Consider the following 17,300-nt stretch of genomic DNA (forward strand, 5'->3'; position numbering starts at 1 on the left):
CTATTTTCAGTCAATTTGTTTGGTTTAGATTTCCATCATCAGAAGTCCAAATCTATCATTCACTATTATTTACATTGGATATCGGCCCACCAGATGTCTGTTCTCACTGTCAGTGTGTTTGTCAGGGAGGGAAAGTTGCCCATTTATGGACACTTTATTGAATTGAATTAGGTTCATTGTCACATGTACTCACATGAGTGCAGTGAAAAGGTTACAACACCACCTCAGGTACAAGCAACCTCAGGAATAAATTAGAAAAATAAAGAAATAAAACGGCCAGCATTTCAGTCCTTCACGCCCTCTTAGGTACAAGACACCTAGTTACAAAATCTGAGGAATAAATTAGAAAAATGAAGAAATAAAAGGAAGTTCAGCATTACAATCTTTCAAGCAGTCTACACTGGGCCTTGCCACTTGCCTGTACTAGGCCTTGCCTCCAGACCATGCCAGGACCTCAACTCCAGACTGTGCTGAAATTATCCTGTGGCTGCCTGTTCTTGTTACCACCTCAGGCTGCACTCTATCCCCTGCACTTTGTTATAAAATGCAGGTTCCTTATTCAGACAGACCTGCAGTTTCATTGATTGTGCCACCTAGTGTTGTCTAATGTTTCCCTGGCTTCTGTTTTGACGTGGCTGCTGCATTCATTGGGGCCACAATTTCCAGACTCTCACCACCTTTACAGGGATCATTTTCTGTCGCTCTCATCCAGGTGAAAGTGAAAAGGTGTAAAGTGGACAGCAGCATGAGAAAGAAAATCCATGGCAAGGATGGAAACTTGGAATGTACATCACCTTTCAGCATGGCTCCTCCCTATTTTCTGTGATGTAATGAAAATCAAAGCTTGAGGCCTTTGAATCATCGTTGTAAACAATAAACAAATCTTTAAAATGTATTTAATGCTTTCATTTTAAAGTCTCAGATTCTGTTGCCATTAAAACAAGTTCTTAGTTATTTCTATAGACAGGGAAGAGACGGACAGACCACCTTTCGTTCTCCTCACCTCTTTATATAAACAAGGCTGTGTGTACTTTTGAATAAACTGTGGTGGTTTTCAAAGCATTTTTATGGTGATGTAACTTTAAACTGACATGCAGCAACCTCTCAGGTTTAAAGAAGGGAGTTTTATTTTGTCAAATCCAGAGTGGGCTTTGCAGCGTCTCCCTCTCATACTCAAGATTCATACAGCCATACTGCACGGAAACAGACCTTACAGTCCAACTCGTCCACGGCAACCAGATTTCCTGCACCAAACTTGTCACACTTGCCTGCATTAGACCCATATATCTCGAAACCTTCCCTATTCATGTACTGGTCCAAATGTCTTTTACACGTTGTAACTGTGCATCTACGGCTTCCTCTGACAGTTCATTTCACACACGAACCACACTTTGTCTGAAAAAGTTGTCCCTCAGGTCCCTTTAAAATATTTCTCCTCTCGCTTTAAAAATATGCCCTCTAGTTTTACTCACATGTGCAAACACACACACACTATTACAAAAGAAACAGGGAGAAAATATTTTCATAACTGAGAATAAATTAAAACCAAATGTGTAATTATTAATTCATATAAATCAGAATCCAGTTAGAGGGTTTTTTTCACTCAGAAGGTAAAGTTCAGGTGATGCCAAATGGCTGAAAGACAGGAGCTGCAAAATTTATTTGAAGTTTGGTGATGCCACCACGACATGATGTTTTTGAGACTGAGAATTGGTTTGTTTTTCAGGCAGATACAAGGATCTTTCTAGAACTAGGTTTTGAGGACTTGAGGCAGCTCAGCTATCAGCCTGGACTGCTGCTTCATACTATTCTGTTCTGATGTTAAAAGCAGACTGACCAGGATCCAGAGAAAAATTGTATTTGTTTTCCATCGGCCCAAAGTTCATGTGATAGGCCCATTAGAGAGTCTGGTTCAACTGAACTAGCTTCTATCTCTCTGACCAAAGATCCATTGCTCAGATCAGGAGACAGATGGGCTGTTACTGCTTCCACAAGTTTAACTGGGTTTCAATGGCCATTAGTTCTGAAAAGCAGTCACTGAACTCAAAATGCTAACTCTGTTTCTCTCTCCACAGATGCTGCCAGACCTGCTGAGCCTCTTCAGTGATTTTGGTTTTTATTTGTTTCAATGACCTTCCCTTTGTTACCAGACCTTGCTGGGGAGACATAACATCTTCTCTTTTGTGCTCATTGACCCAATACAGAAAGGAGATCTGCATAACAAAAGATTGGAGATTTCAAAAGAATGGTGTCTGAGCTGTGTCATTGTAACTATTGTTGGAACCTCCCCGAATTATAGTCACCTTGGAATAATTCATCAATGGGGGCCATGGCTACAGTTTATACATAATTGGTTAACCTTAAACCTTAACCTAAACTTTAAACAAGCCTCAACAACAAGACTCATATTAACCATTTAAAAGCCTAGTGGTATAAGCAGATGGAAAACTCAGGAAGACACAGGACCACTTGCATTAACAGCAGGAGATCGATGGGATTATTTCTTTTGAATTTGTCTCCAAGTAGGTAGCCAGTCCTGTTGAAGACTATCCAGTTGGGAAATCCTGGAGAGCTCAGCTGGGTGTGGCTCAGGTCACAGGGCATGTGGTTGTTGGGAGGCAAGGGACACATGGAGGGAGTTCATCTGGAGGGAATCATAGAGGTAGCGGTTACGGGAGCTGGGGGAGAGATGGTAGAGGGAAATTACAACGGGGAAAGATCAAGGACAATGATCACAGGGTGCATGCAACATGCTAGCACAAACTGCAATGCGATGATGGCCAGAGAATCAGCTCTTAGGACATTGATTAAGGGATAAATATTGACCCGAACTTAACTTTGTTGTTCTTTCATAGGATCTTCCATACCCCTCCAAAAGGCCAACTGAGGACAGCAAATCCAAAAAAGCAGTACTTGCTCTGTACTACACTGGAGTGCTAACCACAGTTTCTGTGTTCAAGTGTTGATTCGTGACTTCAACACAGAGCCTTAAGAGAGACAAGAATGCCAATCAACTCAGCCATGGCTGACATAGGGATTGCAGGGTAGGGATTGTGGTATGTGCTGTGGAACCAATTACAACCAGCTAATGGTTGGGGTACACTGCTGCTGAACCTAATTTCCCTGTCTCCCCTTAAACTAACCAATGATAAAGCTAGTCAGCCCCTATTGGGGCATTGTATCACAACAAAAATCAAAGTGTTAAACATCCTTAGTTAGCAGTGGTAGAGGATCTTAACAAGAAGAGGCACTTGTCTTAACAAGATCTAATTTATTACATGATAGGTCTCCTTGGGATCTCCAGCTAGATTCTTCTGATGTTCATTCATCCTGATGAAGGGCTTTTGCCTGAAATGTCAATTTTCCTGCTCCTCGGATGCTGCCTGACCAGCTGTGCTTTTCCAGCACCACACTCTTGACTCTAATCTCTTGCATCTGCAGTCCTCACTTTTGCCTAGATTCCTCTTCTCCCCACTCATGAATATATAGAACAATCAGATGGAGCATGACTAAATACAACTTCCAATTAACCCTTTAAAAGCATTACCTTCTACAACATCTCTCATCACGTAACTCCGCACATTATCTTTTTCATTCAGGTATATAATCGTCCTTACATTTATCGTTACCACACCTCCACCTCCACACGCCCCTACCATCCCATTCACCCATACCCAAATCTTTGGCTTCGCAAATTGTGTCTTTCCAGATTTGGAAGATTAGTGAGTCTTTGGCTCAGGACTGGAGTTCTGGATTCTAGTTTTGATTGGTCTGCAAATGTTTTTTTTCTGCTGGAGGCTTAGTTATCCCTCGGTTGCCCTCCAGAGAGGATGCTATTCCTTCTAACCCCGTTAATTAATGCATATTATTTCAATCTCCTGAATTGTTGTGGAAATCTTGACTGTTGTCTCAAGTAACTGTCTCATAGCATCATCTGGGGAAGCATTCACCTCAAAAATATCTATCACACTCTGTAGAAACCAGTACTTTCTCTTTTGATAAACTTTGGGTTTCTGAGACAGGTCAGTTCCTTGTAACCATGTTCTGAACAGGCTCAGCCATGGAGTTCTTTGCAGTTCATTTTGATTTGTTGCAAACAAACCTTCATCCTTAATCTGCTGTTTAATGTGTGTTGAAGTATGTAAGCACTTTACTTCAGCTTACTGAGGAGATTGGAACTCTTCATTCACTCTCTGTGTATTCCTTCCAGGTGAACCAGACTTTCTCCTATTCTCAGCCTTACTACTGGAGGACTGCTGCTAGCTTATCATCATCTCTGATATTGACACTGATACTGATCCCTTCGAAGACAAAGCATTAACATGTTGCTCCTGAATTTGTGTTGGTGCATCATCAGATATCAATCTGCTATTTCAGTTGGTGCAGCACACTAAACCGCTTCAGCTAAAGTGAGCTCAAGAGGTTGCAGTGCTCATTCTTTTTCCCTTTGTCTGCATTTTCTTGTCATCCTGATTTCCCTCAGCAGTGATAAAACTGTTTTGCATTCCTGACCAGCCTGAGTAATTGCAAATTTCACAATGAGATGTGAGATCTTCAATCTCTCTTGATAATTCTAGCTGACACACTGCTGACTGAGCCCGAGCTGTACAGCTTGCAATGCTGAAGTGTTCCCTGTGTATCTCTTCCTGAAGGGAAGCTAAGAATAACTAGTCTTCAGTCGTACACTTTGAAATGCTGTTGATGCTCAAAGTCTGTATTCACAACTAACTCATTAAAACTTTGATCTGTCCATCCTTCCATGCAATATCAGTGAATGAGTATATATTCTGAGTCATTCCTTTGTTATTGTTGAATTTATTCAAACCTGTTTTGATTTACTGTCATTGGTTCGTATCAGCCATATAAAACATTTCTTTTACGCTGCAATAACAGATTGCAGAAATCTATTCCTTCTTCTGTTTGGACCCGCCATCCAAGAAGCCCATTGACTGATTGATCAGCAACAGTTTGTTGCTGGATTAGTTATCCTTTGGTATGGGCTGAACTCATTTTATTACCTCAAGGATGTTAAAGACAAGATGTGCATGTAGACTCAAGGGGCAAAGTATTGATTGTAAATTATGTATAAATGTTTAACTTCACAATGATTTTTGTCTTTGCTTTGTTACCCGTTGAGAGTATTCCACCTGGGACTAATAATTTCATCTCTGAAGGCTGTAACTTTTGTTTCTTTAACCATGTTAAAAATCACACAACACCAGGTTATAGTCCAATAGGTTTATTTGGAAGCACTAGCTTTCGGACCGCACTGCTCCTTCATCAGGTGGTTGTGGAGCAGGATCATAATATACAACAAAAGATTCTTTAACCATGGCATTTGATCTGATAGTGACACTCACCACAAGCTTAAACATTTATGAGACGCTCACTGGCATATACAGGTTATATCAAACACAATTTGGCTGAATCACCAATTTCCCCTTGGAATGCCTTGATTATCTTTTTAATACTAGTGGTTCTAGCCTTTAAAATCTATGTGCTTTTAATTACTCTGAAGCTTCATCCTATTTCTACACATCTTCTGGGTGTTAACTATAATTTCACAGATATAGTATTTTCTTTGTCATAGTTGGGCAATGCTTAATTGTGACACTGACAATTAGTATTTGCTGTTTGGCCTGTTCTTTATATTAGCTTGTCATGTGTGCTTTCAGAGTGTTTATACTTTTTGAAGTGAATGGGTGCTGTTGCTCTTCTGTGATAAGTTTGTCCTTCTCCATCAGGATTTCTTTGTGCGCCTTTTTGTTTTCTGCTTCTAACGTTATTTGAATAACTCTCTACAGAGCCATATTTTCTTTGGACTATCATAGATCTGAGAAAGACTCATCACTCATTCCAAAAACTATTCTGTTTCTTATGAATTCTGATTTCATAGCTGTGTGTTCACAGCCTTCCAGTCATCTATAAAAATCATTAATCAAATCAATATATCTACAAATTCTCCTGAATGGTGAAATCTTCTGTTAAGTTTTGTTTTCCCAAGAATTTTGTTTGTTCTTGGATTAAAGTAATTGCAAAAAGATGAAGAAATTCTTCAGATGTGTTTGTGCCTTTAAGTTTTTTTTGTAATTTATAAAGTCATCAGTTGTAGGTTTTATTAAATAATACAACAGTGCGTTTGTTTGTTCAGCTTATGTTTAGTATTTAAGATTGAAGCAATTCTGTATCTTAAGGGCTATTTTCCACAAGATGTCTAGTCCAGTTTTCTCTTTGGCCCACTTAGAGTCATAGGGTCATAGAGATGTACAGCAGGGAAACAGATCCTTCAGTCCAACTTGTCCATGCTGACTAGATATCCTCAATTAATCTAGTCCCATTTGTCAGCACTTGATGCATATCCCTCTAAACCCTTCCTGTTCTCTATGATTGCATCTGGCAGTAATATTTCACCTGCTTTGTTTCCTTCATCTGATTATTTATTATTCTTCCTTTAAAGTTGTTTTTAAATTATGCAATGTTGCCTGATTTATGGATTTAAAGCTTTAAATATTGCACTATAACAATGCTATTTCATTTTTAAAGGATTTTAAATTGTTCAAAATGGCAATAATTTATTATTTTCTTCTAACAGCGTGTAGAATTGAGTTGGGATTTGGATGTGAGGAGGCTTCAAGTGGCAGATGCATTGCAATATGGCTATATGGGAATTTATACACTAGGGTGTGGAAAACGGAAAGACAGAATATTATTTAAATGATATTTATAAGAAAATGCAGATGTACAAAGGCATTTGGGTGTCCTTGTACACCAGTTAATGAAAGTAAATAGACAACTACAACAAGTAATTATGAAGGTGAATGGTATATTGACCTTCATTGCAAGAGGATTTGAGTTCAGACATAGGCATGACTTTCTACAATTATACAGAGCCTTGGTGGGACAACACTAGAGTACTGTGTGCAGTTTTGGTCTCCTTCCTAAGGGAGGATATATTTTCCACAGAGCGAATGCAGCTGACATCAGGTACCAGAGATGGTATGACTGTCCTATGAGTAGAGATTGGTTCGACTTTGAAACATTGCATTCACTCGAACTTAGAAGGTTGGGAGGGAATCAGATTGAAATATATCAAATGCTAATGGGTTGGACAGACTAGATGCAGGAAGGATGTTATCCCTGATGAGGAAGTCCAGATCCAAGAGAAATAGTCTCAAGATATGGAGTAGGCCATTTAGGCCTGAAATGAGAAATCTCTTCACGCAAAGGGAAGTGAACCTATGGAATTCTGTCCACAGAATGCTGTGGAGGCCATCACTGAATATGTTCACAATAATTCTGTTTAAATTTTAAAGGCATCAGGTGGTACAGGGAGAAAGTGAGAATACGACATTGAGGTCGAGGGTCAGCATTGACCATATTGAACGGTGGAGCAGGCTCAAAGAGACACATGGCCTACTCCTTTTTCAAGTTTCAATGTTTCTAAGAAATCTTCCAATTCAATATTTTATCATACTGACAGAGATCTCTGGAGTAGAGGAGAAAATATTGTGAAGGTGAGGGGTAAGAGGGTCCCAATGGGGTGTGTGTGGGTCAACCAGTTGTAGGATTGGGGAACATCATGGCAAGTTTGTTGTTGGCTCAGGGAAGCATTCCTGGTTGTCCTGGCTGGAAAACTTGTTTTCCTTTAACTGTAACTTTCCCCAAGCTCGGGAAAACCTACTCACAGCTGTTATATTATAATTGATGGCAACTCTGAGGTGGAGTCAATTAATGTTGGTGACAGTGAACGTGCCAATCAAGTGGGCAGCTTTGTCCTGGATGGTGTCAAGCTTTCTGAGTATCGTTGGAGTGGCACTCATCCAGGCAAATGGGGACTCTTCCATCGCACAATGAATGGCTCTGGGGGAGTGGGGGGGAGTCAAGAGATGAATTTTTTTCTTCATTTTATAATTTTTTCCAAAAATCTGCAATGTCACACTTTTTGCTTCTCTATTTTTCTAAGAACTGTAACTGAAAACTAGCCCTTTGGATCTAAAATGATGCCGTAAGTAATGACATACATTTTTCACTGTCGTCAGATGAGTACATGTGACAGTAAAGCTAATTCTAATTCTCACATTAGAACTTTTACTGTGGTCACGTAGTCAATGTATTTATAGGCTAGTCCATTAGATTACTTACAGTGTGGAAACAGGCCCTTCGACTCAACAAGTCCACACTGACCCGCCTAAGCGCAACCCACCCATACCCCTACGTTTACCCCTTACCTAACACTACAGGCAATTTAGCACGGCCAATTCACCTGACCTGCACATCTTTGTGACTGTGGGAGGAAACCGGAGCAAACCCACGCAGACGCAGGGAGAATGTGCAAACTCCACACCTGAGGAGGGAATTGAAGCCGGGTCTCTGGCGCTGTGAGGCAGCAGTGCTAACCACTGTGCCACCGTGCCACCCACAGTCCAGTTGAGGTTCTGTGGAAGTCTATGGTCAGGGTTTCAGTGATTCTGGACTAGTGGTGCTGGAAGAGCACAGCAGTTCAGGCAGCATCCAAGGAGCTTCGAAATCGACGTTTCAGGTAAAAGCCCAAATGTCGATTTCGAAGCTCCTTGGATGCTGCCTGAACTGCTGTGCTCTTCCAGCACCACTAATCCAGAATCTGGTTTCCAGCATCTGCAGTCATTGTTTTTACCAGGGTTTCAGAGATGGTAATGCAACTGGAATGCTAAGGGGAGATGGTTTGAATCTCTCCTTATTGAGATGGTCATTAGCTATAACTTGTATGACAGCCCCTGCCAAACATACTCAAGTCACACAGCTCAACCTCAGAACGTGAGGAGAGAGGGGAGCACACATTCAATCACGTGCAGCAGGAGAGATGGAAAACTCAATGTTAAAAGGCACTCATCAAACATCATGTTGACCTGTGCCAGGTTTCAAAATGTCACAATGAATGGTGACAATAGTTTTTGTGTGATAATAGTCAAATGTCATTTACTCCCATTCTGTGCTTCATTGCTGTTTTGGAGTGCAGGGTTCTAGTGAGAAGCTATGTGGTTCTCAAATATCAATGGATTAACAATTCTATTGAACAATACCAGTAATGTACCAACAACGAATGCAGTAACTTTACAACAGCAGCCAAATCTTTAAACAAGAAATGTATGTAACATTAATGGTGCTTTGGAAATTCCTGGTCAATGTTTTTGATCCAAGGATAATTTCTGAAAGAGTATATGATTCGATATTGTTAATGATATAAAAAAAACACACACCATCTGTTCATACAAGAGTTTCTTAAATAAATATTATCACCGTGAATTAGGCTGAATAAAGAGATTCTCCAATCATGTTATAGAGTCATACAGTATGGAAATAGACCCTTCGGTCCAACCAGTCCATGCCGACCATAATCCCTAACTAAATTGGTCCCATCTGCCTGTGCTTGGCCCATATCCCTCTGAACATTTCTTATTCATGCACGTATCTAAATGTCTTCCCTACATTGTAACTATCCCTACATCCATCACGTCTTCTGGAAGTTCATTTGATATGCATGAATCACTCTGTGTAAAAAACGTTGTCCCTCATGTCTTTTTTAAATCTTTCTCCTCTCACCTTAAAAATATGCCTCCTGATCTTGAAATTCCCCCACCCTAGGGAAAAGACATCTGCCATTCACCTTATCTGTGCCCCTCATGATTTTACAAACCTCTACAAGGTCACCCCTCAACCTCCTACATGCCAGTGAAAAAAGTCCCAGCCTACCTATATAACTCAAACCAGATAAAACAGTATGGGGAGAACAGGAAAGAATCTATAAGAGACTTCACAGGGAGTCATAGGTGGAGTGGTACGGTGGTCAGCACTACTGCCTCACAGTGCTAGGGATCCAGGTTCGATTCCAGCCTCGTTCGACTGTCTGTGTGGAGCTTGCACATTCTCCCCTTGTCTGTGTGGGCTTGCTCCAGCTTCCTCCCATAGTCCAAAAATGTGCAGGTTAGGGTGAATTGGCTATGTTAGATTGCCCAGAGTGTTCAGGAATGTATAGGTTAGATGCATTAGTCAGGGGTAAATGTAGATTAATGGGGTCTGGGTGGGTTACTCTTCAGAGGGTCAGTGTGGACTTGTTGGTTCGAATGGCTTGTTTCCACATTGTTGGGATTCTATGATTGGTTGTTGAGCAGCTGCTGTAAGGGACTATGCTTTGAGAAACTTTGAGAAAAGTAAACTGCTAAATTAGCACAGGGCAAGTATGAATTGAGTAATTCTTTCTACTCATCTCCAGTGATTAGTTAATAGTACAAGAGCAAGCTAAAATTAGTCTAAGTAAATTAAAAGTATAAGTTAAGGTATTGCAGCACAGTTCAGCCAAATGGAGTATTCATCCCTGTGACATGTGAGGAGTCAAGGATACTGCTCATGCCCTGGATGAGCCCACGTGCAGGAAGTGTTTCTAGCTGCCTATGCTAAAGTTTCAGGTTTCAGAACTCAACACAGCAGTTGCTGTGGTTACTGAGGTACATCCACAAGGCAGATACTTCATTGGATGGCATTCAGAAAGTGGGCCACACTGCAGTTCAGAGCCAGTAAGCATACAGGGTATGGATAACTGCTGCGCAAAAATAGACAGGTCATGCAGAATCCCCAGAGGCCTCTCTTCCCAACCAGCTTTCTGTTCTGGATATAGGTGAGGCCAATGAGTCATTGGAGGAGAGCAGCTAAAGCTGAGGCCATGATGCCTCAGGTGACCCAGCTGTACAGGATGGAGGAAGAAGAGTCGAAGGACAGTTCTGTGAGGGGTTTCTTTATTTGTCAGTACAGGCAGGTATTTCTGTAGCTATCAGCAGGGTAGTGTATTGCTTTCCTGGAGCTAAGATCAAGGGATGTTACAGAACAGTGACAGCTCATTCTTATGGAAGAGGGAAAGCAGATAGAGGTCACAGTCCATAGAATCCATTTAGTGTGGAAGCAGGCCATTCAGATCATTGAATCCACACCAACCCTCAGAAGAGCAGCCTGCCCAGGCCCACCCCCTACATTCCAATGACAAATCCATCTAAACTACACATCCCTGGACACTACAGGCTACTTAGTTTGGCTAATGCATCTGACCTGCACATCTTTGGATTGTGGGAGGAAACTGGAGCACCCTAAGGAAACTCATGCAGACACGGAGATAATGTGCAAACTCCACACAGACGTCATTAATCCCACATGCCCATGGTCTCTCAGCATCTGACTCAGGGTTAATCCAAAATCACACAACTCTGCCAATCATCTCAACGTCTCCTAAAATCCCGTTATAGATTCCACCGCCTCCCCCCACCCTGGCCCGAGTTCTCTAACAGCCAAATAAAACCGAATTAGAGGAGGTTTGGAGTTGTAATATTCCTTAACCAGCTGTCAACTCTTGGAAGGTTTTAGTGTCTGGTGTCCCTGGGAAAATTAAGTCCCTTATAACCAAAAATTCTGCGGGCCCAATTGTAGTAAGAAGGAAAACGTGTTGCGTTTCTTCTGCCCCAATATATCGCATTTTTTCCACATACTGGGCCCAGTCTTTGACAGCAGGGTCAAATGAGTCAAGCTTCCCAAATAAAGGCATGACGCCAGAAATGTTTACCCAACTCTAAGATGACAGTTGTGAGTGAATATTCTTCAGGCACGTCCTGTTTTCTCTCGTCACCACAGAGGTCGGTATCCCACCACCATGTCATCCTTCACTCACTTGTGCACAGTACACTGGCTGTAGCCAGCCAGCTCGGGGGTCAGTCCCCTGAACTGAGGAGATTCTCATCTCATGGTTACATTCTTTTAAATATAATTTTATTCAATATATCCACCACCAGGAAAAACAGTCATGTGGCCAGTGAACCAGTAACAAGAGCCAAGCTTGGGACAAGCAATGCTTACGTGAAAATCTCCCAGCTACTTTTTTTCTTTTTTTTCTCTAAATCTCCTGGTTTTATATTTCTCCTTTTATTCTTTACCCCCCACACTACCGCCTAACTGCGGTGGTGCTTATTTTTCCCCAGCATCCATGTTGTGTGTGTGCAGCTGTGAGCCACAGTGAAAGGGAACACTTAAACAAATCTTTATTTATATTCCACCACCAGGAAGAAAGAAAACACCCGAGTGGCCAGTGATAAGCAGTGCCCTTCTCATCAACAGGCAGTGTCGTGTGATCAAAAGAGTGAGGGGAGGGCAGGGACTAAATCAAAATAGAGTTGGAAGGGGAAATGATACACTCCACTCCCTGCGGTGCCCACCTTTCTCTGAAAATTCTCCCAGTCATATTGGTCAGCCAAGGCTTTCCTGTTTGGCCCAGGTTAAAAACTCCCCAGTCAACGACCTCGTGGTCAATGAGGTCAACCTGGTTCCAGTCGCCACACATTCCTAGACTGAGTTCAGGAGACTTTCCTACAGCAGTCTGTGGCTAGTCCAACCAAAGGAGACACTGTTAGATCTGGTGCTTGGGAGTGAGGTAATCTCAGTATATAAAGTGTCCATTGGGAAGCATTTCGGGGACAGTGATCATTGTATCATAGGATGATGGTAGAAAACGCCATTAGTCGATGCACAGTAAGAATAGTCAACTGGTGGGCAACCAACTTCAATGTTGAAAGAAGAAAACTGAGGTGAATAGACAGGAACCAAAGGGAGGCAGGTAAGCAATAGCTGACTAATGGGATGCCTTTAAAGAGAAGATTGTCCAGGGATGGTGAAGGTGTATTGTCTCAAAAAGGAAAGGTTAGTTAAACCAATCCAGAGTCTCCTGGATGACAAAGAAGATTGAAATTAAGTTAAATACAGCTGAGAACAAACTGAATGTATAAGGTTCAGGGGAGGTAAGAATGAGGATAGCAAAGTGGGTTACAAAAAAGAATTGACATCAAAGAAAATCCCAAAATCTCTTGTGAGCACATCAAGAATAAGAGGGTGAGAGAGGAGTGGTGGAGTACATCGGGAACCAGAATGGGGATTTTTACATGAGGAAAAGAGCCATAGTTGGCATGTTAATTGAAGCCTTTGCATCCATCTTCACCTACGAGGCAGATGTTGCACAAACCATGGAGAGAGAGGACGAAACTTATTAACTGGAGGTGTTAAAAATTGATGAGATGAAGATAAGTTGTTGGTGCTTAAATTTGACAGGGCATTGGGACTGGATGGGGTGTTGAAGGATATTAAAGAAAGTGAGTGGAATATTCAGAGGCTCTGGCAGTCATCTTTGTATATGCCCTGGATTCGGGGTGGCATTGGAGGATCGTTCATGAAAAGGTTACCAAGATAAGCCCAGTGGTTACAAATCAGTTTTACATCAGTAGCAGGGAAATTTCTTGAAACAATTATTTGGGATAGAATTACTAATAACGTGGAAAAATGTGGTTTAATTCAAAAGAGTCAGGATGGATTTATTCAGGGGAAAACATGTCAAACTAATTCCAGTGCAGTGTTGGGTTTCATTCAATTTTGCAGCTATTTAGTTTATCTGATAACGCTCTTATGAGATAAGTTATTGTTGTCCATTGCACCAAACTCAGATATAGCTGAGAAATTTGGCTAATTTGTCTATACAGGTTGCGACTTACAGTTCACTTTTATCCTTATTTATTTTCAATGCAATATAAAACTGCGAAAGCTGACAGATTTACTAAGGTCAGTGACAAACCTCCCTGCAGCAAATCTAAGCTTCAGGCTGTTGCTGTCTGCATGAACTGGGAGTCCAGCTGGCAATGTGAGCATAGCTCTTGAATAACAACAGAAAGGAGCGTTAAACTGCAACTTGTGCCTGTCATGTGGAAGACCAAGATTTTCAGCAAAGGTTTTGGGGATTAGATTCCATAATTCCATCTGTTTTCTGTGCCTGCAGTAGTAACAAGTGAGTCATGTTTCCCATTCTGCAAGAGGTGGCTGGTTGGTTTAAGCATAACTTGTCACACTGTGTTGAGCCAGGTGTTGAAAGAGGTGAGTGTTTTGTAAAGGTAAAGGGGCTTTGCTTTGCAATTTTGTCCCAGTGTTTTTGCAAGCATGTCAGTACCAAAACAAGCAGTGTGAGTGTCAGTGTCAATAAGGCACATCAACCTCAGACACTGAAGAAAGGTATAGAGTCATAGAGATGTACAGCATGGAAACAGACCCTTCGGTCCAACCCGATCATTGCCAACTAATCTAGTCCCACCTGCCAGCACCCGGCCCATATCCCTCCAAACCCTTCCTACTCATATACCCATCCAAATGCCTTTTAAATGTTGCAATTGTACCAGCCTCCACGACTTCCTCTGGCAGCACATTCCATACACGTACCACCCTCTGTGTGAAAACATTGTCCCTTAGGTCTCTTTTATATCTTTCCCCTCTCATCATAAATCTATGCCCTCTAGTTCTGGACTCCCCAACCCCAGGGAAAAGTCTTTGTCTATTTACCCTATCCATGCCCCTCATAATTTTGTAAACCTCTATAAGGTCACCCCTCAGCCTCCGACGCTCCAGGGAAAATAGCCCCAGCCTGTTCAGCCTCTCCCTGTAGCTCAAATCCTCCAACCCTGGCAACATCCTTGTAAATCTTTTCTGAACCCTTTCAATTTCACAACATCTTTCCGAAAGGAAGGAGACCAGAATTGCACACAATATTCCAACATTGGCCTAACCAATGTCCTATACAGCGGCAACATGACCTCCCAATTCCTGTATTCAATACTCTGACCAATGAAAGAAAGCATACCAAATGCCTTCTTCACTATCCTACCTACCTGCGACTCCACTTTCAAGGATCTATGAACCTGCACTCCGAGGTCTCTTTGTTCAACAAACACTCCCTAGGACCTTACCGTTAAGTGTATAAGTCCTGCTAAGATTTGCTTTCCCAAAATGCAGCAACCCGCATTTATCTGAATTAAACTCCATCTGCCACTTCTCAGCCCATTGGCCCATCTCGTCAAGATCCTGTTGTAATCTGAGGTAACCCTCTTCGCTGTCCACTACACCTCCAATTTTGGTGTCATCTGCAAACTTACTAACTGTACCTCTTATGCTTGCATCCAAATCATTTATGTAAATGACAAAAAGTAGAGGACCCAGCACCGATCCTTGTGGCACTCCACTGTTCACAGGCCTCCAGTCTGAAAAACAACCCTCCACCACCACCCTCTGTCTTCTACCTTTGAGCCAGTTCTGCATCCAAATGGCTAGTTCTCCCTGTATTCCGTGAAATCTAACCTTGCTAATCAGTCTCCCATGGGGAACCTTGTCGAACGCCTTACTGAAGTCCATATAGATCACATCTACTGCTCTGCCCTCATCAATCCTCTTTGTTACTTCTTCATATAGGGCAGCACGGTGGCACAGTGGTTAGCACTACTGCCTCACAGCACCAGAGACCTGGGTTCAATTCCCGCCTCAGGCGACTGACTGTGTGGAGTTTGCATGTTCTCCCCGTGTCTGCGTGGGTTTCCTCCGGGTGCTCCGGTTTCCTCCCACAGTCCAAAGATGTGCAGGTCAGGTGAATTGGCCATGCTAAATTGCCCATAGTGTTGGGTTAGGGGAATGGGTGGGTTGCGCTTTGGCGGGGCTGTGTGGACTTGTTGGGCCGAAGGGCCTGTTTCCACACTGTCAGTAATCTAATCTAATCTAATCTAAAAAAAACTCAATCAAGTTTGTGAGACATGATTTCCCACGCACAAAGCCATGTTGACTATCCCTAATCAGTCCTTGCCTTTCCAAATACATGTATATCCTGTCCCTCAGGATTCCCTCCAACAACTTGCCCAACACCGAGGTCAGGCTCACTGGTCTATCATTCCCTGGCTTTTCCTTCTTAAACAGTGGCACCACGTTAGCCAACTGTTTGCATTTGTAACATACTTTTCACAACCTCAAGATGTTATGGAATGTTTTATAATCAGTGGAGTCTTTTTGAACTGTATTGCAATAATATTAGTGCAATACTGAGATAACATTTTCAAGTCATGAAGGTCTAATCGTCTTCAAAATAGTGCTGTGAAGCTTGGTAATCCATAGAGTAGACAGGGCCTTAATTTAGTGACTCTTCCAAAAGCAAGTACCTCTTGCAAGTACTGTTTGTGTACATTGTATCCTCAGCTCCCGGAAGGGGTAATCGAGCCTTCTGACCACGATTGCATTTTCTAAAATGCTCAACTTAAAGCTTTATAATCAGGAACGTGGTATATTAAATTTGAGTAAGAGATTTCTCATCATGTAAAAGTGGTGACTGCAGCTAAAGTGGTGACTGCATTCACATTTTTCTTCTGGGTATCTTAGAACATGATTCAATGAAGTCATTTTACAGCCAGGACCCCTGAACAATGTGGAAGCTTGAGCTGGCAAGGTCTGCGTCGACATGAGCGGCAGGTCACAACTACCTCAAAACAAGACCACGCTCAGCCATCACCCCTTTCACCTTCAACAGCCATCAGCATCGGAGGTCACCAGTAATCAACAGCTGAACTGCAACAATCGTGCTGACAATGGGATACACGAGCAGGACAGTGGTTGCCATGTTGGGTTATTGTGATGATACACCCCAGCTTTCCTGCCTCCTACAAAATTCCAGTCATGAATATTCTCTGCAGCCAGGGACACTTTCCTTGCACGATGCTCCTGACACTGGGCTCAATAGTCTGTGGATCTCATAGTGGGCTTGTTGTGGCTATTGTAAGCACAGTCAACAGGATGTACTTCAGCAATTCACCATGGCAACGTCAGGCACACCTCCCTTCCCTGTGATCTTTCCTAACCAAGAAGGGTAAAAGCACAGCATAATATCCAAATTCACTTCGAAATGACACGTGGTTCTCTCTCAGAACATAAGTTGTCATTCTATCGTCATCAGCTCCAAATCCTGGAATTAAAGGTGAATGGAGACTTTAAAACCTTTCAGAAAACATGAACGTTCTTATTTTATGTTGTGTAACTTGGCTTCAACCTGTGTTCAATGTACAGCATTGTAAATGCTTTTAACTGAGGAAACAAGAACTTGTAGGTTCATATCAGGTTCCAGACATAAACCCTGGGGTCTTGTTGAGATTTGCGTGTGTTTATTTTGATCCTCAGCATTATTGTGTTCGGCTTCTAATTGCTTTAGTTTAACCATTCCTTTAAGGGAGAAAGAGAATTGGGAATCAAAGTGCCGTAAAAATGAATTGTTCTGGAAATGTGACAAGGCCGCATTTATTGCCCATTATTATGTGTCATGTCTTAACATTGATAGGCTGCTTTCTTGAATCCCTATTGGTTGAGGGTGATCTTACAATGTTGGATCAGCGTTCCCAGCCTCTGATCTGCTCTAGCGGCCATATTGCCCATCCATTTGAGTTCCT

This window comes from Chiloscyllium punctatum, chromosome 25 (assembly GCF_047496795.1).
Source record: "Chiloscyllium punctatum isolate Juve2018m chromosome 25, sChiPun1.3, whole genome shotgun sequence".
In the NCBI taxonomy this organism is placed as follows: Eukaryota; Metazoa; Chordata; class Chondrichthyes; order Orectolobiformes; family Hemiscylliidae; genus Chiloscyllium; species Chiloscyllium punctatum.